General features: G+C 46.4%; 1 protein-coding gene across 1 annotated transcript in view; it reads right to left on the reverse strand.

Annotated features, from left to right (window-relative positions):
* Nucleotides 1-22,773, reverse strand: part of CACNA1D (calcium voltage-gated channel subunit alpha1 D) — a 321,680-nt gene that overhangs the window by 207,652 nt on the left and 91,255 nt on the right. The gene's annotated exons all lie outside the window — the stretch shown is intronic.

The raw sequence follows: 22,773 nt of genomic DNA on the forward strand, positions 1-22,773 counted from the left end.
ATATATGTACTCTAGAGCCACAGAGGGCAGCCTCTGCATATCTGTCCAAAGAGTTAATCCAAAATTTAAAAACAGGATGAAAGTATTTCAGAATTATCTCTAAGTGTGCCACATGCCACAAGGATCTAATGAAGTGAACTTGGGTAAAACAAGCCATAAAAAAGTGTCACCTCAGAGACCACGTGCCAGCATTCCTTCAACCAACCATTAGTTCTTAAATTAGCAACACTAAGTTCTTTTGTGGGTTCCACTGACCTACTGGATTTTCCTTTCACATTATAAGGGCTTTGCTGAGGCCTGATGAATAGCCTTTATTACACTGTCTCCAGATGTGGTAAGAACTCCCTCAAAGCTCTGGTTCCTAATAAAGCCTTGAGAAAACAACCCCCCAAGAAGTGTGGTAAAGAAACAACAGAATCTGGTGACCTAATCCATACCCACTATTTCAGTGATTCACTTTGTGTCAGGGAATCCAAAATTCACGCCTCCAGCCCCAGACAGCTTGTCTAAGTTCTTACCCGATCACTCGACTGGTGTTTTACAGGCATCTCAAACTCAGCACATCCCAGACTGAGTCCATGATTCTGCCCTCCTTCCCAACACCAGCCTTTGCCCAAGGTTTCCTAACTCAGCAAATAGCCCTGTCATCCATCCAAGCCAAAATCCTGCGAGGCTTACTTCTCCTCCATCTACCACGACCAGACAATCCCAAACTCCTCCTCACTCTACTGCTCAATGGTTCTTCACTCTTCCACTTCTGTCCCTCCCCACTGTCACTAGCATCATCTATGTCACCGTTATTTTCCCCCTGAACAACCCCAGCAACTGCATGACCAGGCTCCCTAGTTTCATTCTTGCCCTTCCCCCAACAGATATCCACTCTGCTGTCAAAGCTGCCTTTCTAAAACACACGTCAACCCCCTGCCTAAAACCCTTCAGAGGCTTCTCACAGCCCTTAGACCAAATCAAAGCTAGTAAGGCCCCCCTGTAAGGTGACCCCGTGGTCCTCAACCCTGGCTCATGCTTGTCCAGCCATGTGAAGCTCCATCTAGTTCCCTGAACGTGCCATGCCCTGAATCATTGTCATCCCTCTTCTTACTTAGCAAGCCAACAAGCAGCAAGGTCTCATTTACCCACCACTGCCTCTGGGCAGCCCACCCCAACTCCCAGACCAGTTCAGGTCCGTCTTCTTATATCCCTCAGTGTCTTACATGTGTCCTGGTATTTTTTCAATATCTTTCTTCCCAATTAGATTATAAGCTTCATGAAGTTAAAGACAGTGCCTGTCTGGTTTTGAATTAAAGGATCCGGGTTTAGTTCAGCTGCTCACTAGCTGGCAAGTAACCTTGGGCAAGGACCTTGTCTTCTCTAGGTCTTAATTTCCCCATCTGTAAATGGATATTAAATATTTCCATCTTATCTAATCCAGAAGGTTTCTGAAAATGACAAGTAAGACAACAGAAGTGAAGACGGTCTAAAGTTTTTGAAGATCTCTACAGGAATGTAAAGGATTATAATAATATATATTACATACTATTATATATAATATATATTATTACTGTTGTTTTTATTGATATAATACTACATCAGTCTCCAGTTCTTGTAAATATTTTTCGTGGACTATGGTGAATTTTAAAAAGTGAAGAGAGTTACTTTTGCTTTGCTACCTTTTATGATGCCCATTCTTATCACTGGAGACACTGTAGGGTAAAGAATCAAGAGACTCTCTGATTCTCAGAGAGAATCAAGACAATTAAAGAAGTAGACCAGAAGGCTACTGATAAATAAGCAGGAGAGGCCCTTGCAAATAGGAGCTATTGGTCTTCCAAAGGGCAAAACCAGAATAGAGGCAAGGAAAAATCAGTGGGCAAATCCCTCTCTGCGTGAATTCCTCTGCCTGAGGCACTTGCCTTGGGGTTGTCGCTGCCCACGGGGAACCAGAGCCCTTCCCCTTGTCTTGACCAGGAGCCACGGGATGAGGATGCTCAAGAGACTTCAATGGCCAGCCTGTCACATGAGGATCCTACACAGGGTGGGGGCTACTTTGCTCCTGAACCTCAACCATGGCTGGAACTGCTTAAACCAAGCAAGGAAGAGAACAAAGGATCTGGAAGGGAGAAGCTTCCCAAGGCAGGGGCTCTGGGTCAGGGGCTCCAACAGGTCCCTGGGGAGAGCCAGCACCACAGGCTCTAATCTAGGCACCCACTACCCACCTGTGCCAGCTTCCCTTTCCTCCTCTGTGGAGCAAGGACGACACGGCCCACCGGGCTTCCCTCCCCAGGCCGCTGTCAAGGTCAAATGGGGAGACGTGAAAGCACTCTGTAAAAGGTAAAGCCCCATGCTTGGGCTACACAGCTGCTGCCCTCTCCTAGGACGTGCTCTCCCAGGCAGGGAGCAAGCATTTGTGGGGTGGCTCTGGGAGGCATTACCCCAAGGCTCACTCAGCCCCCAGGCCCAGCGGGAAATCGCGCTCCCCCAGACAAGGTCTTCACTCTCTGCCCTGCTCAGATCAGGTGTTCAATTCACATGACACCAATGAAAGCATGTCAGGGAGGTAGAATCACAAAGCAGGCTTTGATAGCGCTGTGATGAAAATAGGTCAACCTGTTTTAAGATTCAAACCTGGACTCAACCCTGAGTCTGATTTTTTTTTTTTAAGTCAAAAAAATTTTTAAAGACAATGACAATTCTTTTGGCATCAGGACTGTAAGTGGGCCAGCTGCATCTGCTAAGAAGCAGATCTATGCTACACACTGTTGATGAATGTCCCAGCCTGACTCCCAGAATCCTGGCTTCCCAAGTGCAAATCCAGCTCCAAGAGCAAGGCCCCCTGGGGCAGGCAGGAAGCTACGCTCACCAGAGTCATCAGCCCTGTGTTTCACCTTCCTATTTCTACTCATTAAACTTAATTTATGAAGCAAGCATTTCAGCAGAAGTCTAGGTGCGATTAGACAAAGGCACGTGAAGGCAGCAGCTCTGACCCACATTAAAAACGAATTAGGCAGCTTCAACTGACACATCCCTTTCTTTAAAAAACAGAAAATGTGGTAGAAGCATAAAGACGTAAGCTTTCTCATTCCTCAGGAAAGCCTCAAGTACAGGTATACTTTGGGGATCTCTGCTATTAAGACATTATGTTTTTTCCCCAAGTCCCTCCCAGCACTCTGGATTTATAAACCAAAACTGAGAGCCTCTCATAGAGACGTCTACGCAACGTGGCAAGCAGGAAGGCAGGTGTGCTTTGCAGACACACATTTTTTTAAGCCTATCATTAAGCAAAGACACCAGGACTACAGTTCCAGCAATCCACTGAACAACAAATCTTTCGGTCTTCCATGAATATCAGAGAAGAGCTCGTCTTTGACCTTCAAGGAGCTTACAGCCTATCATTAAGCAAAGACACCAGGACTACAGTTCCAGCAATCCACTGAACAACAAATCTTTCGGTCTTCCATGAATATCAGAGAAGAGCTCGTCTTTGACCTTCAAGGAGCTTACAGTTAAGCTAGGGAACAAAACTCCCAGAGCAATTTGGACAATGAAAAAGCACATCAAAGATGAGCTCCCAGAGAGCTGGGACTAAGTCTTTTTTCTGCATTCCTGTCTTAAGGCTTTTAAATGTTGGATGGTGAAGGGATGGATGGATGGACAAACAAGCAGATGATGGAAGCGGCTATAAATGCAATGGGGTTAAAGACGGAAACAAGCGGTAAAGATTCTGCAGGTTTAGGAGGTCAGAAAAAAAAAATGGGGGCATCTCCGAAGGAGGAGCATCGACTCCACGCACCTCTCCCCCCCACCCACCAGCACAGGTCTCAAAATACTTGACAACACTTAGGTGCTATAGCCTTCCAGAAGGCTCCCTCAACGTAGGATCTGTGGGTATCTGTTCACTGTCTCCTTCTCGGCACATGTTAGACGATCAGTGAGCTACAAGTCAATGAGCTACTGAATGAATGAGAAAGAGACAGAGGACAGGGTTCATGGGAGTGATAACATGGGGTCCCAGGCCCACCTGGATTAGGACTTGCCCGGCTTGGCTTGTCACCCTAGGGTACTACACGCCACAGTTGTTGTCTCTCTCAGAGAGACCAAAGCCCTTAACAGTGAAAACCAAATGCTGTCTTTGTGCTTCCCCAAAAAGGAAAAAAATGACTTTGAACAACCACGAAGGGGCCCACTCCTCTCCCGTGATTTCCCCCACGGTGCTATAAAGCAGTCTACGTCGAGTGGGAACACGACGCTGCCACCACAGCTCCAAGCTGCTCCCCGATGGGCCACAACTCGCATGCCTGCTTAACAGAACCCCGAGGCGGCTGCCAGGGCCCTGCCCTCTGCTGGGCACCTCACGGCCGCCTCGCAGAGCTCCCGATTGTCAAAGTGCAGACTCGCCAAGCAGAAAGCCCCAGAGGAGCGTCCCAACTGGTGATTTTGCAGCCACGGGAAGCCTTACACTGTCTAACCCCAGCACGGGCTGCTGCTGGCACAAACCACGCTCAAGTCAAGGAGGGGCGAGCTGAGGTTGACGAGCATGTCCCCCGCACCCTGCCCCGTAACAGGCGGACAGACACATTTGGGTCCAGCCCTCTACCTGGGATCACGAGGCCTAAGTGTTCTTTTGAGAGAAGAGAGCTCAGACTGCATTCAGCAGGTGAGGGGCAGACATTCCTCAGCTGGTCCCCATGCTGAGCAGGGAGGGATCAGGCAGGGAGGCTGGCACTGGAAATGTCTGCCTCCCACAGAGCCAGCCCCAAGATCCTAGAGGCGGCCAAATGGTCTACAAAGTCCATTCTATCGCAGGTCGCATACATGTGGACTGAGATCCAGAGCAAAGCTGTTTTATCCCCTGAACAAACATCACAAATGGCACGCATTTGACGCCAAGTAGTGGGGCTCGGGGATGACAGAGAAAAGAACGAGGCACAGTCCCACTCCCCAGGGGTAGGGTTTAAGATCAGTGAATGTGCCTGAGAAAAGTGATGGCTTTCCAACTGAATGAAACTTGCCCCAAAAACTTTATATGATCCGAGAATTTTTTTTTTTTTTCGGTATGCGGGCCTCTCACCGTTGTGGCCTCTCCTGTTGCGGAGCACAGGCTCAGCGGTCATGGCTCATGGGCCCAGCTGCTCCGCGGCATGTGGGATCTTCCCGGACCGGGGCACGAACCCGTGTCCCCTGCATCGGCAGGCGGACTCTCAACCACTGTGCCACCAGGGAAGCCCCCGAGAATTTTTTAAATGATTTGTTAAAATTAATCCACATGCCAACCTTCTTCCTTCTAGACTGTTAAGGTGCATAAATTTTCAAGGGTAACAGAGACCTCTGAAACTTGGAGGGGAATAAATGCACACAGATACAAAATCATGCACACAATTTCAGGTAGTTCCCAGATGACCTGAAATCCACTGGAAGGCACCTAGAGGTCCATGGGCCCCTGGTCAAGAGCCTCGTCCTAAAGGAAAGCTAGTGGCATCAACTGGCCAGGCTATTGGCACCAGAAGCACTAAAGAAGGAGCAACACAGAAGATGAGGGACGTGGTCCCCGAGGCCCGGCCTGCAAAGGGGAAGACTCAGCCTGCTTCTGCTGAGTCCCAGACCCCAGGATTCCGGAAGGTCCTTCCTGGCTGCTCCCAGCTAGGGATCCACCCCCGACCCTTCTCATCTCATGCTCTTTCTCCACCTGGAATGCTTTCCCCTGCAACCTCCAAGTATTCAAACCCTAATCATCCTTTCCAAGTTGAGCTCAAATGTCCCTCCTTTCAAAGCCTTGCCTGCCCATCTCCCTACCCTCTTGCCCTGAGTATCCAGAGTACTTTCTCTGCCCCTTTCTTGGGTCCCCAGCCACAGTATAAACTGAACCATAACTTTCCTATATACATGTCACCACTCTTCAGACTCAGATCCTTCAGTTAAAGGCAGGGTGTTCACAGATGCAGAATCCCCCACAGGAGAGCCATACTGGGGACCTTGCACGTGATATGCTTACTGGTAAATGAGAGAGTGCTCAGTGAGACAGCCACGGAGAGGGAGGGAGTGGATTTACACACTTGCGAGAGAGGGAGGCAAGGACCACCCATAGAAAGGAGGAGCCCTTTCCACTGTGCTTTAAAGGCAAGGAAAGAGAAATGTTAGGACATCTAAATAATAAACACAGGAGAATATATTCCCACCAAGACGAGAACGTTAAATCAAGCACAGAGTCTGTGCCTACATACAAATGATGGTAGCCAGGAGGGAGGCCCCAGATGTAGACCAATACAGAAGTCAGCATAATGCTGAGAGAACAGTCCGAAAGCGCCACTGGAAACAGCTACTTTGAGATATCCAGGCGCTATCCTGAGACACAGCAGTACCTCCAAACCTAGAGATAAAGGCAGACTAAACCAAGCACTGGTTTATGTGCTCAAAGTGCTAACCCCATGGACCTCCCGGCACCTGCACTCATCAGCAGGGAGCACAAGTGGGCAAGAAGACAACAGGTGAGGTTTTGGGTTTCAGCTCTGCTATCATCCAGCCCTGGGGCCCGGGGTCTGCTTTTCACCCTAGGCCTTAGTTTTCCTGTATTTAAAATGAGAACATTGTAACTCAGAATCTTTCCAGCCCTGAGGTTCCAGAAATCTATTAACTATTTAGCAAATATCTGCTCTGTCTCACACCCGACTAGGGAAGTCACAGAAGAAATGTTAAGACAACACTCTTTCTTCTCCTGGAATAGGCCATTGCTGTGGACTGAACGGTTGTGTCCTCCCCAAATTCATACGATGAAGCCCCAATCCCCATTGTGATGGTGACTGGAAGTGGGGCCTTTGGGAGGTGATTAGGTCGTAAGAGTGGAGCCCCCATGAATGGGATTGGTGCCCTTAAAAAAGAGAACCCAGAGAGCTCCCTCGCCCCTTCCACCATGTGAGGACACAGCAAGAAGGCAGCCGTCTGCAAGCCAGGAAGTGGGCTCTCACCAGACACCACATCTGCTGCCACCTTGATCTTGGACTTCTCAGCATCCAGAACGGTGAGAAATAAATGTTGTTTAAACCACCCAGTCTATAGTATTTGTTACAGCAGCCCAAGCTAAGACAGCAATTTACTTCAGAAAATTACACACAAAAAAAAATAACTGTCAAAAAAAAATAAAATAAAATAACTGTCAGATGACTGAAATCATATGGCACATGTGCGTGCGTGTGTGTGTGTGTGTGTGTATACACCTGCCTAGGAAATGTTTTAAATTATTCCACAAGGTTAATGGTGATTATCTCTGGACTACTGCGTATGGGTGATTATTGTTTTCATATTTATACTTTTCTGTGATATCCTAATTTTCTACACTGAAGTGTATCTGATTTATCTAGTTATCTAGGAAAAATAAAGCCACCAGTCCTCAGGGCAGACTGGGAAGGAGGAAAATACACAGTAGCCACACAATATAACTGGATTCCATCCTGTTTTGGTAACAAGAACCAGTCCTCCAATGGGTACAAGACTTGGCTCTTCCCAAGCATTTCCTACCCCTTTTTACCTCTGAGCTGCATAAACAACGCCCAAGGTTACCAGGGCAGCGACTGGTAACCCCATTCTACAAAGCAGGAGACTGCTGGGTGCAGACAGGACACCTGGCTTACTTAACCAAGGTCTCCAGATTGGCTACTGGCCAAACTCCAGACCTTCTAACTCCTGCTCATGGCACTTTCCTTCACCTACTGCCATTTACTTCATTTCCTGAACAAATACCAAATGACCGCTATGTGTCAATCACTGTGCTGAGCATTGGAGAGGCAGAAAGAGGAGGTGGTGAAGGGGGAAGAGGAGGAGGACGTGAAGGAGAAGATCCTGAGGACTAAAGGAACTTGGAGACATACAACTCTTTTAGAAATGAACTTCTTCTAGAATATAAGAAAGACAGGTGTATCTCACTCATTTGTTCATTCACTCAACAAATATTTATTACCTGCTAACATACCAAGTCCTGCGCTAGGCACTGGGGAATAAACGCTGAGCAAAATAGAAATGGTCTCTGCCTTCACAGCTCTTGGTGCCAAAAAGGGCCACGTGAGGTTATGCAGATGCTTGAGCACCAAGCTGTCCCTGCACCTAGAAGTCACAATTCACGATCTACAGATGGCGAAGGTATCCTTCTCCAGACAGGTCAAACAGGATTCATTCAACTGCACATTTATTCATTCACCCAACAACAAGTGCTTACTGTGCAAACAGCAAGATACTTGGTGGCGTGGGAGACACCAAGGAACTGGCCAGGTGTCTACACTACGTTCCCTATTCGCAGTGCCAGGCATCGTGAGAGAGGCCCTTCACTGACCAGCGTCCACAGAGCACTGCTCACCGTCAGTGCAGCAGGAGCATCGAGATAAAACCAAACACATGGCAATCATCAAGGGCCAAAGAGCACAGGAAGGGAACTCTTCCTTTCTCACCTAACTTTGTGGGCCCCCCATTTATGACATCATGTATTCCTCCACACTCCCTTAAAAAAGCAGGTATAATCTCCATGTTTAGCGTGTGGCACATCTGGATGGTACCAAATTACTCCTTTCGTAAAAAGGATGCACAAGTCAGAGAAAGCTATTTTTGATGATCAGGTGTGGGCAACATCACGAGGGCAGAAAGAGCTACAGGGGTCTTCGTACCTCCCTGGAGCCTGTTTTCTATAAAACTTTGAAAAGGTATACCAATCTGTCCATGGGACTTAGTTGAAGCCCTTTAATCTTTTCCCAAGACTCACACCCTGGTCCCCTCTGGCCCTGAGCTGCTTCCCCAATTTCAAGATGCCCCAGCACAGCATCTGGGACCTAGACAGTACTGTCTTGACCTCGTGTCCTTGCACCAAAAGTCCTTTGTCCATGTCTGCACCAGACAGGAAATAGGACAGTATTTAAAGGTCAGACCTGAAGGTCAAAACCAGATGCCCTTCTCAGCCCCACTTCTCAAAACACTGCTTACAGATGGTTGGGACCCTAAATTCAGGGCAACCTTGACTTACTTGAAGGGTGTTTTTGAAAAAATCACTGGGTAAATAGGCAGTCATGTTAATTTCTATGTTAACTGAACAAAGGGAAATAAACTCCCTCATGAATCTTTGTAGGAGATGAAATAACCTTTTGAAACCTCAGAAAGGATATCATTTCCTAAATGGTAAGGTTTTGGTGGGGGGGGTCAGATATCATGTATCAGGCATCTTTAACTGGGGTGCCCTATAATAACAACAAGGTCTTTTAAATAAAAGAAACCAAAATAGGAAACTACTTAGGAGATGTTTCAAAATTCAATAAAGAGAAATGTGATTATGATTAACTGAAGTTCAAGTTGTGATTTACTGTTTTTAACATGATTGCTTGGTCCATCTGTTTGATTCCAGAATGTCTTTTCTGGTTATTTTACATTCGTTGAATGAGCCTGCCAGTGTCAGCTTCAGCTTACTATTGAGAGTAAGAATATTAAGACAGTCTTCTAAATTTTGGCTTGGAAAACCAGCCTTATCCACTGGAAGTCCCCTGGCTCAGAGGGTACCAGTGAGCATGAGAAGCCCCCAAGTCAAGAGCTGAAGCCAGCTCTGGCCGCTCCCTCCCCCAGCCCATCTTGTTCAGTCTGCGGCTCAGGCTCAGCCACAGGTGTCAGATGCGTCCCCTCCCTCTCCATCCTCATCGAGGCCCCTAATCTCTCTTCTGCAAAACTATGTGAACCTTCCCAATTACTGTCCCACCTCTACCCTCCCTCTCGTCTTCACTCCAGTGGGACATGTTCTGAAGCCCAGCTCAGACCACTACCACATGACCCCACTGCAGGCTACATCATTCTCAGAGCCCAGCACAGAATGAAAACACAGGGCCCTTTGTTTAAATGGTACTAAGCTCGGTGCTTTGTGACCACCTAGAGGGGTGGGATGGGGGCGGTGGGAGGGAGACACAAGAGGGAGGAGATATGGGGATATATGTATAGCTGATTCACTTTGTTATACAGCAGAAACTAACACACCATTGTAAAGCAATTATACTCCGATAAAGATGTTAAAGGAAAAAAAAGGTACTAAGAACTTCCAGACGACAAACGCAGAGCATTAAGCTGAGCGTGGGGCCCTGGGCAGCTGCAGAGGTCACACGCCCAGGAAGCCTTCCCTGGAGAACTACCGCCCAGAGAATCACAGCGAACGTGTGAACCTGACATCCAAGGTCCTCTACTGCCTCTCACCTCCTCCTCGTAAGCCTCGCACTCCAGAAACAAAACTGCTCATCACGCGCCCCCTGCCCCCCGGTCATCTTGCACCCTCCCATCTCTGCCTTGGCTCGCACCCTTCACCATTGGGAGCGAGAGTTGACGACCCCCTTTCTCCAGCCCTCACCAGACCCATACGGACTTCTGTCCAGGTGCCTGGGACTGTGCCGTTCTTCCTCTACCACGCTGCGGAACTCTTACTTCTCTCAGAACCCAAGGATGAACCAGCTCCCTTCTCCCACCTCTCCTTCCTGACACCCCATCTTGCTCCCACAGCTGACGCCTGAGCTAGCTCCCCCATCAGACTCTCCCGCACCCTCCCTCCGGGATAGGGTCCTGCTCTACCCCGTGCCCTGCACAGCCTCCCTCCTCCCCTGCAGCACTTTCCCATACTCTACTTCCCACCACAGTATCTACACACTTGACCCACTACCCACACCAACTGGCCTGCAGACACCCCAAGAAAGGGGCTTTTCCCTGTTCTTTTCCATCCTCTCAGAACGCCTGAGGGTGTTGTCTGTGGCAGTAATTTTTTTTTTAACATCTTTATTGGAGTATAATTGCTTTGCCATGGTGTGTTAGTTTCTGCTTTATAACAAAGTGAATCAGTTATACATATACATATATCCCCATATCTCTTCCCTCTTCCGTCTCCCTCCCTCCCACCCTCCCTATCCCACCCCTCTAGGTGGTCACAAAGCACCGAGCTGATCTCCCTGTGCTATGCGGCTGCTTCCCACTAGCTATCTATTATACGTTTGGTAGTGTATATATGTCCATGCCACTCTCTCATTTTGTCACAGCTTACCCTTCCCCCTCCCCATGTCCTCAAGTCCATTCTCTAGTAGGTCTGCATCTTTATTCCCGTCTTACCCCTAGCTTCTTCATGACCTTTTTTTTTTTCTTAGATTCCATATATATGTGTTAGCATACGGTATTTGATACAGCCACTACGGAGAACAGTATGGAGGTTCCTTAAAAAACTACAAATAGGGGCTTCCCTGGTGGTGCAGTGGTTGAGAGTCCGCCTGCCGATGCAGGGGACATGGGTTCGTGCCCCGGTCCGGGAAGATCCCATATGCCGCGGAGCGGCTGGGCCCGTGAGCCATGGCCGCTGAGCCTGCGCGTCCAGAGCCTGTGCTCCGCAACGGGAGAGGCCACAACAGTGAGAGGCCCGCATACCGCAAAAAAAAAAAACTACAAATAGAACTACCATATGACCCAGCAATCCCACTACTGGGCATATACCCTGAGAAAACCATATTTCAAAAAGACTCATGTACCAAAATGTTCATTGCAGCTCTATTTACAATAGCCGGGACATGGAAGCAAGCTAAGTGTCCATCAACAGATGAATGGATAAAGATGTGGCACATATATACAATGGAATATTACTCAGCCACATAAAGAAACAAAATTTAGTTATTTGTAGTGAGGTGGATGGACCTAGAGTCTGTCATACAGAGTGAAGTAAGTCAGAATGTGGCAGTAATTTTTGACTAAATAACAAAAAGAGATTCAGTGACATTTCCCCCTGCGGGCATCCCCCCTTAATGTAGATCTTTTCAAAACACTTCAATGCTGCAGGTAAGTAAAATTAAAAGGTTATGGAAGTATGAAGAGTAGAATCACGTTAAAGAAGTGGCTTTAGAACCAATGTAAAGAAGCTTCGTTCCCTGGGTAGTAAAATGAAGAGTAATAGAGGAAGGGCTCCATCCAGGGACGTCTGTCTGCCAGGCACAGCATGAGGTTCTGCCTGCATCACCTCAGTCCTCCCACTTTTGCCAGGGGAGCCACTGTTGCCACCTGACGCAGTCGTGGACGCCCCAATCCCACTCTCCCAGCGAGAGCCTCCTCCCCTGTGGGAACTTTTTCCTCATGTGGTTGGGGCAGAGGTGACTCCATCCTCTGGCCACTGCAGGGCCAAAATCCCTCTTCCCCTGGCCGTGGTGAAAAGGACAAGAACGGGCTGTGCTCCAAGCCAAGGGCTAAACTGCATGGGATTTCTCTCATTTTTCTATTGGAAAAAGGCAGTCTCTTTGGGCTGGGTTGCCAAGCTGATAAGGTAGGTATGAATTTGAAGCTGCCAGTGGCCATTGAGCCACCACATCCAAGGAGACAGTCAAGCAGAGAAAAACACTGCTGAGGCATAGAGAGACAGCCCCTCACCACACCATGAGGGCTAGGATCCGGTAACACCCAAGTAAGCGGCACCCCTGGCTTTCTGCTTGTGTGCATGAGCTAATAACCACCACCACCCCTTCATTCTGCAAAAGTCAGTTTGAATTGGGCTTCTGCCACTTGTAACTTAGGATCTGAGTGAGTACAATTCTACGAGAAGGTACACAGCACCCCGACCTTACAGATGAGGATTCTGAGCCTTAGGGACTTGGTGAAGCACACAGGCCACACAGCCAGGACACAGTGGGGATAGAAGTTGAACTCAGGACTCTCTGATGCCCATGTCTCACTATTTTAAGATGGGGCTTATCGGCCAGAGGCTCAACAACTCTGAGAGCCCCTACAGCAAGCAGAAGTGGAGAGGGACTTCCCTAGAGGCGCAGTAGTTAAGAATCTTCCTGCCAACGCAGGGGACATGGGTTCAAGCCCTGGTCTGGGAAGATCCCACATGCCACAGAGCAACTCAGTCCATGCGCCACAACTACTGAGCCCATGTGCCGCAACTACTGAAGCCCACGTGCCTAGAGCCTGTGCTCCACAACGAGAGAAGCCACTACAATGAGAAGCCCGTGCACTGCAACCAAGAGTAGCCCCCCCTCGTTGCAACTAGAGAAAGACCACGCACAGCAACGAAGACCCAACGCAGCCAAAAATAAACAAAATTAAATCTTTAAAAAAAAAAGAAGTGAAGAAAATGTCCTTAGAAACTGTACTGGTGACATAAAGCAAAATAACACAAAGATGTAAGATAAACACAGGTGAACGATGTAAGCATTTGTCAATTCCATGTAGTGAATCAAATGAATGAGTGTGAAAATTCAATGGGAATAAGGACTTCAACCCTTCACTGGTGACATGGGTAAATTCTGATTGGCTGCTACTCAGACTGGCCACCCCGTTCCACCAGATGGTAAAGGCCAGAAATAAAAACTTCTGCAAAAGCAATTTAGACAAATTTGAGAATAGTATGAGTACTGGCTCCATAATAGCTTATTAAGGGAAGTTACCCATGTTTGAACCACTCCCCTAAATTTTTAAAGGTGAGGCAAGAAGGATCAACAGGTCCTCCCACGGTGACTCTCTTAATTCCACTCTCAGCGTCAGAAGGCTGGACTGGAAAAACCATTAGTCTGATGGAGGATGTAGATGCTTATGTTCTTCCAGGAAATCATTACAGAAAGCAATGATTCTCTCAGTACAATGGCTTTTAGTATTTCTGCACACTGAAGAGTTCACTGAGAATTATCACATCCACAGACCAAATTTTATTTAAATCTATTTAAAATTTAAGAGGAGTTACTCACCAGAAAAATGTGCATTGGTCGCCATTTTGTTTTAAGAAAGCAAACTGTCCTATAAGTCAAACTTGAAAGCTATCTTGTTATTTTTGTGTAATATGTAACAAATGTAACCAACATCAGCGGCACCTTCCAACTTCTTCACGGGCCACTGTGATGGAAACAAATAGTAACATGTCCCAGGGGAAAGACAGTTGCATATCCCACTATAGGTCATACACATGGCCTGAAACCAACCCATCCGGGAGAACAAATAAAGCAAAGATGCAACAAGGACCATCAGCTTTGTCCAGTCTCAGTGGTGAGAGGGAAGGTGCCCATGAAACACAAACATTTCCTCCGAACTAATAAATAAAGCATCAGGAAAATAATTGTAATAATCTTTTCATCTGTTTGGCCATTTGTAAGCTTAATTTAATTTTTAAGCTTAAGAACAGAAAGAAAAAAAAAAAACTATGCCGATTAATGGGTATTTTTCCCCTTTCCAACAAGACAATGGAAGCTTTTTCTTAATGAGCTCTGCTGACCCAAAGGTAAAGGTGTACACTCTGCTGTGGGTATAAGTATTGTCAATACTGCAATTAACAATCTAGAACCAAGTCTTATCACGTCAGTGACTCTAAGTGTCTAGCACCTTTTAACATAAACAAAAAGAATGGACTGGTGATTTTTTTAAGTAGATGTAAGTAGAAAAAAAACCCCAAACTATCAAAATAGATTAAACCAATTAGTGTGTGTCTTTACTCTCATGAAATAACACTTAATAACCTGAAGGGACACTGCTATTTTCTACTTGGCTGGGTAATCCTATGAGTTTAGGTAACACTGAATGCTGGCTGTACCAGCAAAATGCCCACTGACCTTGGACCCCGCAAGACAACTGTGCACCACAGCCGCATTTGTGGGAATTCAGTAATTCCCTGACAGATACTCGTACCTCTAGTGAAGTCAACTCAAACAACAAATGATTAGCGCTGACAACAGAAATGAACATAATCCCAATTAAATCCACTTCCTATCTATCCCTGATAAGACCAGACAGGAAGCTGGCCCCAACCACAATCCTGCCCTGCGCCGACTTTCTGCCTCGCTGCTGCCTCCCGCACGGCCTCTGGCCACACCAACGGACCTCTAGCCTTGACAGGTACCTTTGTGAACTCTGCCCTAACCTTTCCCACACCCCCACCCCACACAGCAGGTTCCTCTCCCTCCTCGACACTCCCACAGCCTTCTGTGCACACAACAGGCCGCATTCATAGCATCGAGAAGCAGTCAGGTAGAGACGGCTCTATCTGCAGTACTGTTCTACAGGCTCCCCCAGGGCCCAGCTATGCTCGAATTCTCTCTGAACACCCCACACCAAAACAGCGTCAGGCCCATCACGGTGGCATACATAAGACGGGAATTCAATAGAGAAGACCCCCGAACACTTAGATGTGTCTGCCCTGTGCTTCCGCCGTAAGACTTCAGTGGGGTCATGAAGAAAAGACACCACTGCAATGTCACTGAGGAATCCAGAGCAGGGCATGCAGTGGAGAACCTGCCATGTGGGTTTCAGCAGAGCAGGGTCTGAAGTGGTGATATGGATGAAAATGTGGATTTCTACAGAATTCAACAAGCTTGTGAGAAAAAACTTTTAAGGGCTCAAAGGAACCCTTCCTTTCCATTCACCTGGGAGAATTTCATAGTCAATGATTCTGACCCACACTTAACATTTTGTGTTCCATGCAATCTGGTTTACTTTAGAATTAAAAATAACACTGCCCTGCCATCAATGGAATAATCTAAGGGGCCAAGAGCTCCAACAGAGGCATAAAGGTTCCTCTCCTGATGTGGATCCAGTAAGAAAGGTTCAAAGGAGAATGAGTATTTCCCTTTCACAACGTCCCATGAGCTCAAAACATTACAAAGTCACATCCGCAGAAGGCACGTGTGTGTGCATGGTGTATGTGTGAGCGTGGGTGTGCATCGCATGGAAAAGGGGAAACAGAGCAGGGCCCTCGTCATTTACAACACAGACAACGTAGTACACGTGCCACATTTTTTAGCATCTTTGCAGTAGCCACCAGGCATCCTGTGATGATACTCAGACTCCTCCTCTCACCCTCCTGCCTTCCTGCACTGCACAAGGCCAGGCAAAGAACACTGGGCCCCAAGTCAAGGGACTGTTATTGTAAACCTGCTTTCCATTCACTCAGTTCCTCGCTTATTCTTGGATCCTTTCATTTCAGAAAAGAATACAGAGCAGATGGCGGTGATGGTTGCACAACAGTGAGAATGTATTTAATGCCCCTGAACTGTACACTTAAAAATAGTTAACAAGTTACATTTTATGTACATTTCATGATTTTAAAAAAAGTGTATAGAGTGCCCACTATGTGCCATTCGCTGAGCATACATTATTCATGCAATTATTCATTCATTCAACAAACATTTATAGAGTGCCCATGTGCCCAGAACTGTTCAAGATACTGGGTACATAGCAGTAAAAGAACAGAAACTCACAGAGTTTTCACTGTCATGGGGAAAACAGAGAATAAGTAAGATAAGTAAAATGTGCCATATGGTAGATAGTGATGAGTACAAGGAAGAAAATTAAAGCAGAGAAGGGCGGCATGGAAGTGTCAGGGCAGGTGCAATTTTAGATACAGGGGCCAGAAAAGTCTTCACCAAAAAGGGTGACTTTGAGTAAAAATCTAAAAATGAGTCAGCCATGCAGCTATCTGGGGTGGGGGGGGCAAGGGGGACAAAAATCCACGTTCAAGACAAACAGCTCAGCAAGTGCAAAGGGCCTGGGGCAGAAGCAAGAGTGGCACTTCTGAAAAACAGCCAGGAAGTAAGTATGGCTGGAGTGGAATGAGGAAAGGCAGAGTCACAGGAGATGATTTGGAGACAAAGGGGGATTCCCATGGGTGAGCAAAACCAACATATGCCTTTCCCCAACAGCAATCAGTACAGGAAATAACCAGATTAACAAATAAACAATTATAGATAACACTATCAAGAAAATAAGCTGGGTACAATGAGAGAGAAAAATATGGGAGAACTTTTTAGGTAGAAGAATTATCTAAGTCCTAAAGGAAGTGACACTTAAACTAGGAACTGATGGATAAAAAGGAGTTTCCAGGTGGAAGGAAGGTGTTTGAAAGCCCTGTGGCCATGAGAGCTTATTATTTTAAAGAAACTAAAATGACATGGATGTGGCCGAAGCATCACAGGCGAAGGAGAATGCAGACAGGGGTGTAGGGGAGAAGGCAGGGATCACACAGAGCCTCAGAGACCTCAAAGGGAAAGCCAAGTTCAATTCACATAAGAACGATCTAGGAAAGGGTATGTAGATGGATGAGTATCATGCTCGGATTTGTGTTTACGAGGCCATCTGGCCACCATGTGGAGAAGAGACTGGAGGCGCAGAAAAAGATGGAGGTTTAGATGGGGAGGCTGTAGAGATGACGAGATGTGGAGAGAGTCAAAATAAACCCAGAGGCAGAGAGAATAGGACTGGCTGGTGATCCTGATGGTAGGCTCAGGGATAAGAAGGGATCCAGGAAGTCCTCGGACTTGGAGTGTCAGCACCTAGGTGGGTGGGATGCCATCTGTTAAGGACAGGAAAGGCTAGGGGTGGCCAGGCTTGGGGGGGATCTGGGCTCCTTATTGGATATGGCGTGTTTGAGATGCCTTTGAAACATACAAGTCGAGATGACTGATAGGTCACAGAGAGGTATATAAATTTAGGACTCAACAGCAAATAGATGGCATATGAAGAGGGAAAAACCAACAGACAGACAAAAAGATCTTGGTGACCTCAAACAAATCAGTCCACAGGCTGAGGAGCAGTTTTCTCAACTGTAAAACCAGGGTAATATCTAAGGCACTTCCAGGGAATTTGATAAGTCCCAATCACTCAGGGTCAGAAGTTCCCCACCACCTATTATTTAGAGAGTATGCGCTGAGCAGGCCAGGGTCCAGCTATGGTCTGGAGTACCCGTGAGAACCGAACAGCTTGGGATTCATGATCACTGTCACATGGGTCATGCTTTTTCTTAAATAAGCCTTTGCAGTAAAGCTCACTGTCTTACACAGAGAGGCACTTAAATTGGGGAGGTCCTAAAAAGACAAGGTTATTTTCCTACTTAGGGTTCACGTTTAACCTAAGCATGCATCTGCAGCTGTGGTTCCTCTGGAGAAATGTGGCTGTCACCCTGTGACATTCATGGCCCCTCCTTGTCCAGCCCCCGACTCCATCTCAGCCTCTCCACCGACAGAGAGCCCCTCGTGACTCACATAAAGGCCTGTGTGAGACTGCGGGCTCTTGGTCACACCCTCCAGCTAGTACAACCAACTACTGACAGCCATGGTTTCCCAGTAAACAGTCCAGAGAGTTGAGCGAGTGAATCAATATAAAACCACTCTCTGGCTACCCCACTGCTCCCATCCCATCCCTACTACATGGCATAATCTACGTTTGGCTTTGAGTGGCTGGGGGAAAAGTAGTTATGAATGCTTCCATGTTTCTTTCTGTCTAAAGCCTGAATCTCCTTTTTCTTCTCCCCCAGAATCACCCACCACATCACCAGAGAAAAACACACAGCCAAATGTTGTCCTCGTGGACCCATCTCCAAAGAATGAGTCAAACACGCACAGGAAACTAACTCTTCAAACATCTCCCCACAACAAACTTGGTCCTAAACTCTCTCTCCTGCCCTTCCAGCTTAAGAACCCCGCCTCCCAAAGTCACAAAACACCCAAAATCACAAGTGGCAAACAAGGACATGACTTAGGAATGGTGAGCTATGTTCACAGGGAAGCTGTGAGGCGATCGCCAGCCCGATCCTCCCAGAGGTGGGTATGGAGTGGCCAGAGAACCATCCTCTCGTTCCTGGCTGGACCAGCCTCATCAACTGCATCACACGGAAACACACTCTGACTCACCCTAATCCAGCTCCAGTCTCACTTTTTCCAGGAAGCTTTCTCTGCCCATTTTTAGCCTCTGCTAATTACACCTTCTTTGAAATCACGGTACTTAAATGTATCCTTTTCATTTGGCACTTACCTCCTATCGTCCAGTGATATATATTGGGCTGTATTTCCCACTCAAGGTTTTGTTCTTGCATTATCACTGAACAGTATATGTGTGTGAATCCATGTGGATGCTTGGCCACACACGGATATGTGTGTTTGCATGCAGTGTCTCAACTTCCTTGCTCAGACTCCTTCGAACTGCGGTCATTTGCAACCAACTCTTCTCCTCTAAGTAGGTACAATCAATAAATAATTATCATGAACATGGCTGCTGTTGACATTTAGGGTTCGAAGCCAAAAAACTCCTATAAGATATCTTTAAGCCTATACTGCATTTGCATCACCTACACTTCCTACAGCTTACAGCTCAGGGCAATCAATAAAGAAGTTCAGGTAAGTATCTCTAGGTCAAAGACAAGTAACCAAGTAGTGATGGAGCCCTAGCTGTACACTTGGGAGTTACACTCGGGCGTACATATAAAGGCATTTGAGAAAGGCCTCCCTCACAAAATGAGTTCCTTTCTCATTAATTAGTAGATTCAATTCCTCCAGAACATTCCATTCCTAAGCACTCTAAGTAAATTTTACTGAAAGGAGGTCCTTGAACTTTGTAGCAGAATAAATTCCTGAAAAAGACTCTGTAAGTTGAAACAATGTAAATCAAATCTAATTTTTACCACAGAAACAATGTTGTATTAAACAATCATGTTTTCAACCAAAGACGAACTGCCAACGTCTAAAAGGAAAAATTACCAAACTTTTTATTCCAAAAATTTTAGAATTGCAAGCAATCTTACAGATCATCTATCCAACCAGGGACAGGAGTCCTGACAGTCATCATTTCTGAACACCTATTATGTGCCAAGAATTATGCTAGATGCAGTCCATATCTTCAGCATTTAATTTCTCCCAACAGCCCTATGAAACAAATATCTTTTCATTTCACCAACGAGAGAAAACTAAAGCCTAGGGTTGCTATGTTTTGACTAAAGCTCTGTAGCTATTTAGTGGCAGAGCAAGAATTTAAACTCAGAAGAATCTGGCTCCAAAGTTAAGATCTTTCTACTACTCCAAATAGCCTCCCTACATCAATCATGAAGAATATACTTAACACTACATACTAAAAATGTCTGATACTAAACAGTGTTATACAGAAATAGTGATATCATTTTGCCAAATGGATTTATTTAGAGATTTCCAAGACCAGGACCATTGATGTAGGGCTGGAGCACCATCAGATGGAGAGAGAGCTGAGACAGGGTGTGGTAACAGTGAATTATTAGTCTTCACTGAATAATACAACCTAACACATCCACTCTCCCAGGTGCAGCAGCTATAGCAGTGAACAAAAGACCTCCCTTGTGGAACTTCCATTCTAGCGGAGGGCACAGAGATGACAACCACCAACCAGCAAGCACAGCAACAGCCTGTCGGTGGCAACAAGTGCTCTGGAGAACATGCAGGGCAAGCAGGACAGGACATGCCTCTTCAGAGACATGTGGATATACAAGCCTGGAGTGCAGGAGTGAAGCTGAGCTGGAGGGCCAGGGGAGATCAGCCTCTGCATACATTTTAAACTGCAGACTGGGTAAGATCACTGATGATGGGAATGCAGGTGGAAGGAAGAGGAGGTCCGCTGCCTGCGTCCCAGAGCACGCCAGCAGGAAGAGGTCCAGGAGCACCAGGAAAGGAGGCTGACAGGGAGCAGCAGGGGAGGCGGAGGAAAACCCAGAGAGTGTGGCAAGTGAGAGGACAGCGTATCAAGGAAGAAGGAGGTTGGATGTGGAAAGTACTTCAGGTGCATCATATACAGAGAGGGTTGCACATGAACCACTGGACTTAGCAACAGGAAGATCAGTAGTCATCTTCATGAGAGCAGTTTTGAGAGTAATGGTACAGCAAAAGCATGATTAGATGAGTTCAAAGAGGAATGTGAGATGAGAACAATACTACAGGGAATACAGAAAATAACTTGAAAAGTTTACCTAGAGAGGAAGAGAAATATGGGTTCACAGCTGATGGCTGAAAAGGGATCAAGAGAGAGTTTGTACCTAAATGGGGGAAATAATGACAGCATGTTTATGCATTGATGGGAAAGATCCAGTATAGAGAATAAAACCAACAGAGCAGAAGAACTGCAATGCCATGTACTTGAACGGGCAAGATGGGATGCAATCTGGAGATCAAGTGAAGCGGCTGGCCTTGGCCAGGGGCATGGGTAACAGGGAAGCAGCAGTGGCACCTGCAGACAGAAAGGCAGACAGATGGGTGGGTATGGCTGTGGGAAGTCACAGAAGTTCTCTTCCGGTGGCTTCAGCTTCCTCGGGCAAGAGGGAAGTAAGGCCATCAGCAGAGAACGAGGATGGGAAAGAGGTACTGGAGCTTTACGGATAGAGGAGAAGATATGAAATCAGTGTCAAGGAATGAGAAAAAGAATGGACTTGATTAAAGATAGTATAAATGCCAGGGGCATGAAGTTCTCACTTGAGGTTGGTGATCATTTTAAAGACTACCAATCCACGCAGCTAAATGATGCGTGCAACCATGCTTAGCTGCCTTGGTGCAGGCATATAAGAGGATAAACAGTTGCAGTTATTCAAGTTTGGGGTCTTGCCAAGCTCATATGCAATACTACCTCACCATCTTATTTTCACAGAAATTCACTGTCCACAAAGAGTCACATTCTCTCACTTGATCCAAATATCACCCCCCATGATGTCTCTCCCTGTGTTAAGTAAGGACACTGAGCCTCAATTAAAGACTTACTTAGGGTCACAAGACTAAGTCTTCTGACTCCTAGGCCAATGCTCTGCCCAGACCACACTCCTTCCAGTCAGAAAGAAACCCATAAACTAGAAGTCCTCATTCTCTAGGAATTCCTGATACAAGCTTGCCTAGAAAAACTGGCAAAAGCTTGCCTGGAAAAACTGGCAAAAGCTTTGGCCCTTGCTTCTGCCTAAGTACCATCCAGCCACACCCCAGGCAACTATGCCAGACGTGGTTTACATTTCATCACAATCAACTGCTTATCAGTGAGAATGTTCTAAACTACAGACAATTGGCTGCACTTATTTTTTATGAAAACAGACCTTTCTATCAGTGGCTGTGTTATCTTCCCTTGATCTCTTACATTGATCCTAGACTGTAGGTTCTCATTCTTCAGTAATCTGTGGAATTAACTAAAGAAACCTCAGCCTAAATTAAAGTCAGGACAGGCTACAGGGTGAGCTCTCACGCCCTGCCATGCATCATCAGTTATTCCAACAGGAAGGTGTTGCCTACCTTACTACCCAGCACAAGAAAAACTCTCCACCCAACAAGAGCCCAGCCAGACACTGTAGCAGCCCAACCAATGAGAAGCTTCCATACTTTGGACTCCCAGCTTCCTCCAATGAACTCCTGGGTTATTACAGCCTCTCCCAAGTCCCCCTTCCCCACTTTATCCCTACAAAAGCAAGTTCCCCTTCTTTGTTCTCTGGGTTGGCCTATGGTCCACCATAGTTTGCATATCCTGTATCTCTAGTCCTCTGGCTGTTCCTGAATACGCTTGCTTTTGCTGGTAAAATAACTAGCTACACTATTATTAAAGTTGACAAACACCTGAGGCTTAAACTCTCTGATGAGGAGAGAGTAGGAACATAAGTATTTTGGAATGTGTATGAATTCTTTAAGGTCACAAGGGCACCACTGAATGAAGTAAAAGCAGTTAAGTATTTACTCAGAAGAGACTCTGAGGTCTGAACATCTGTGAATATACCAACTACAGAACGGGGTACACGTCTCTCTAATCCCTTTGTGTCCAGCATCACAGGAGGTCAGGTGAACAACAAAGGCTCTTTCACAATGAGAAACTTGTTCCCTACACATCCTGTATGGATGGTATAAGTAATTCTTGTAAGTTTAAAGTGTAATTTTTTGACACTAATAATAATAATAATAGATTTCACGTAAGCCAAAGTTAACTTCAGCCATGTGTGATTGGTAAACATTCACTGAGTGGGTACCATGAGTCGGGCACTGTGCTAGGCCCTGGATATTCTGTAGTGAA

Source organism: Mesoplodon mirus, assembly GCF_964341445.2.
Source record: "Mesoplodon mirus genome assembly, chromosome: 12".
Lineage (NCBI taxonomy): Eukaryota > Metazoa > Chordata > Mammalia > Artiodactyla > Ziphiidae > Mesoplodon > Mesoplodon mirus.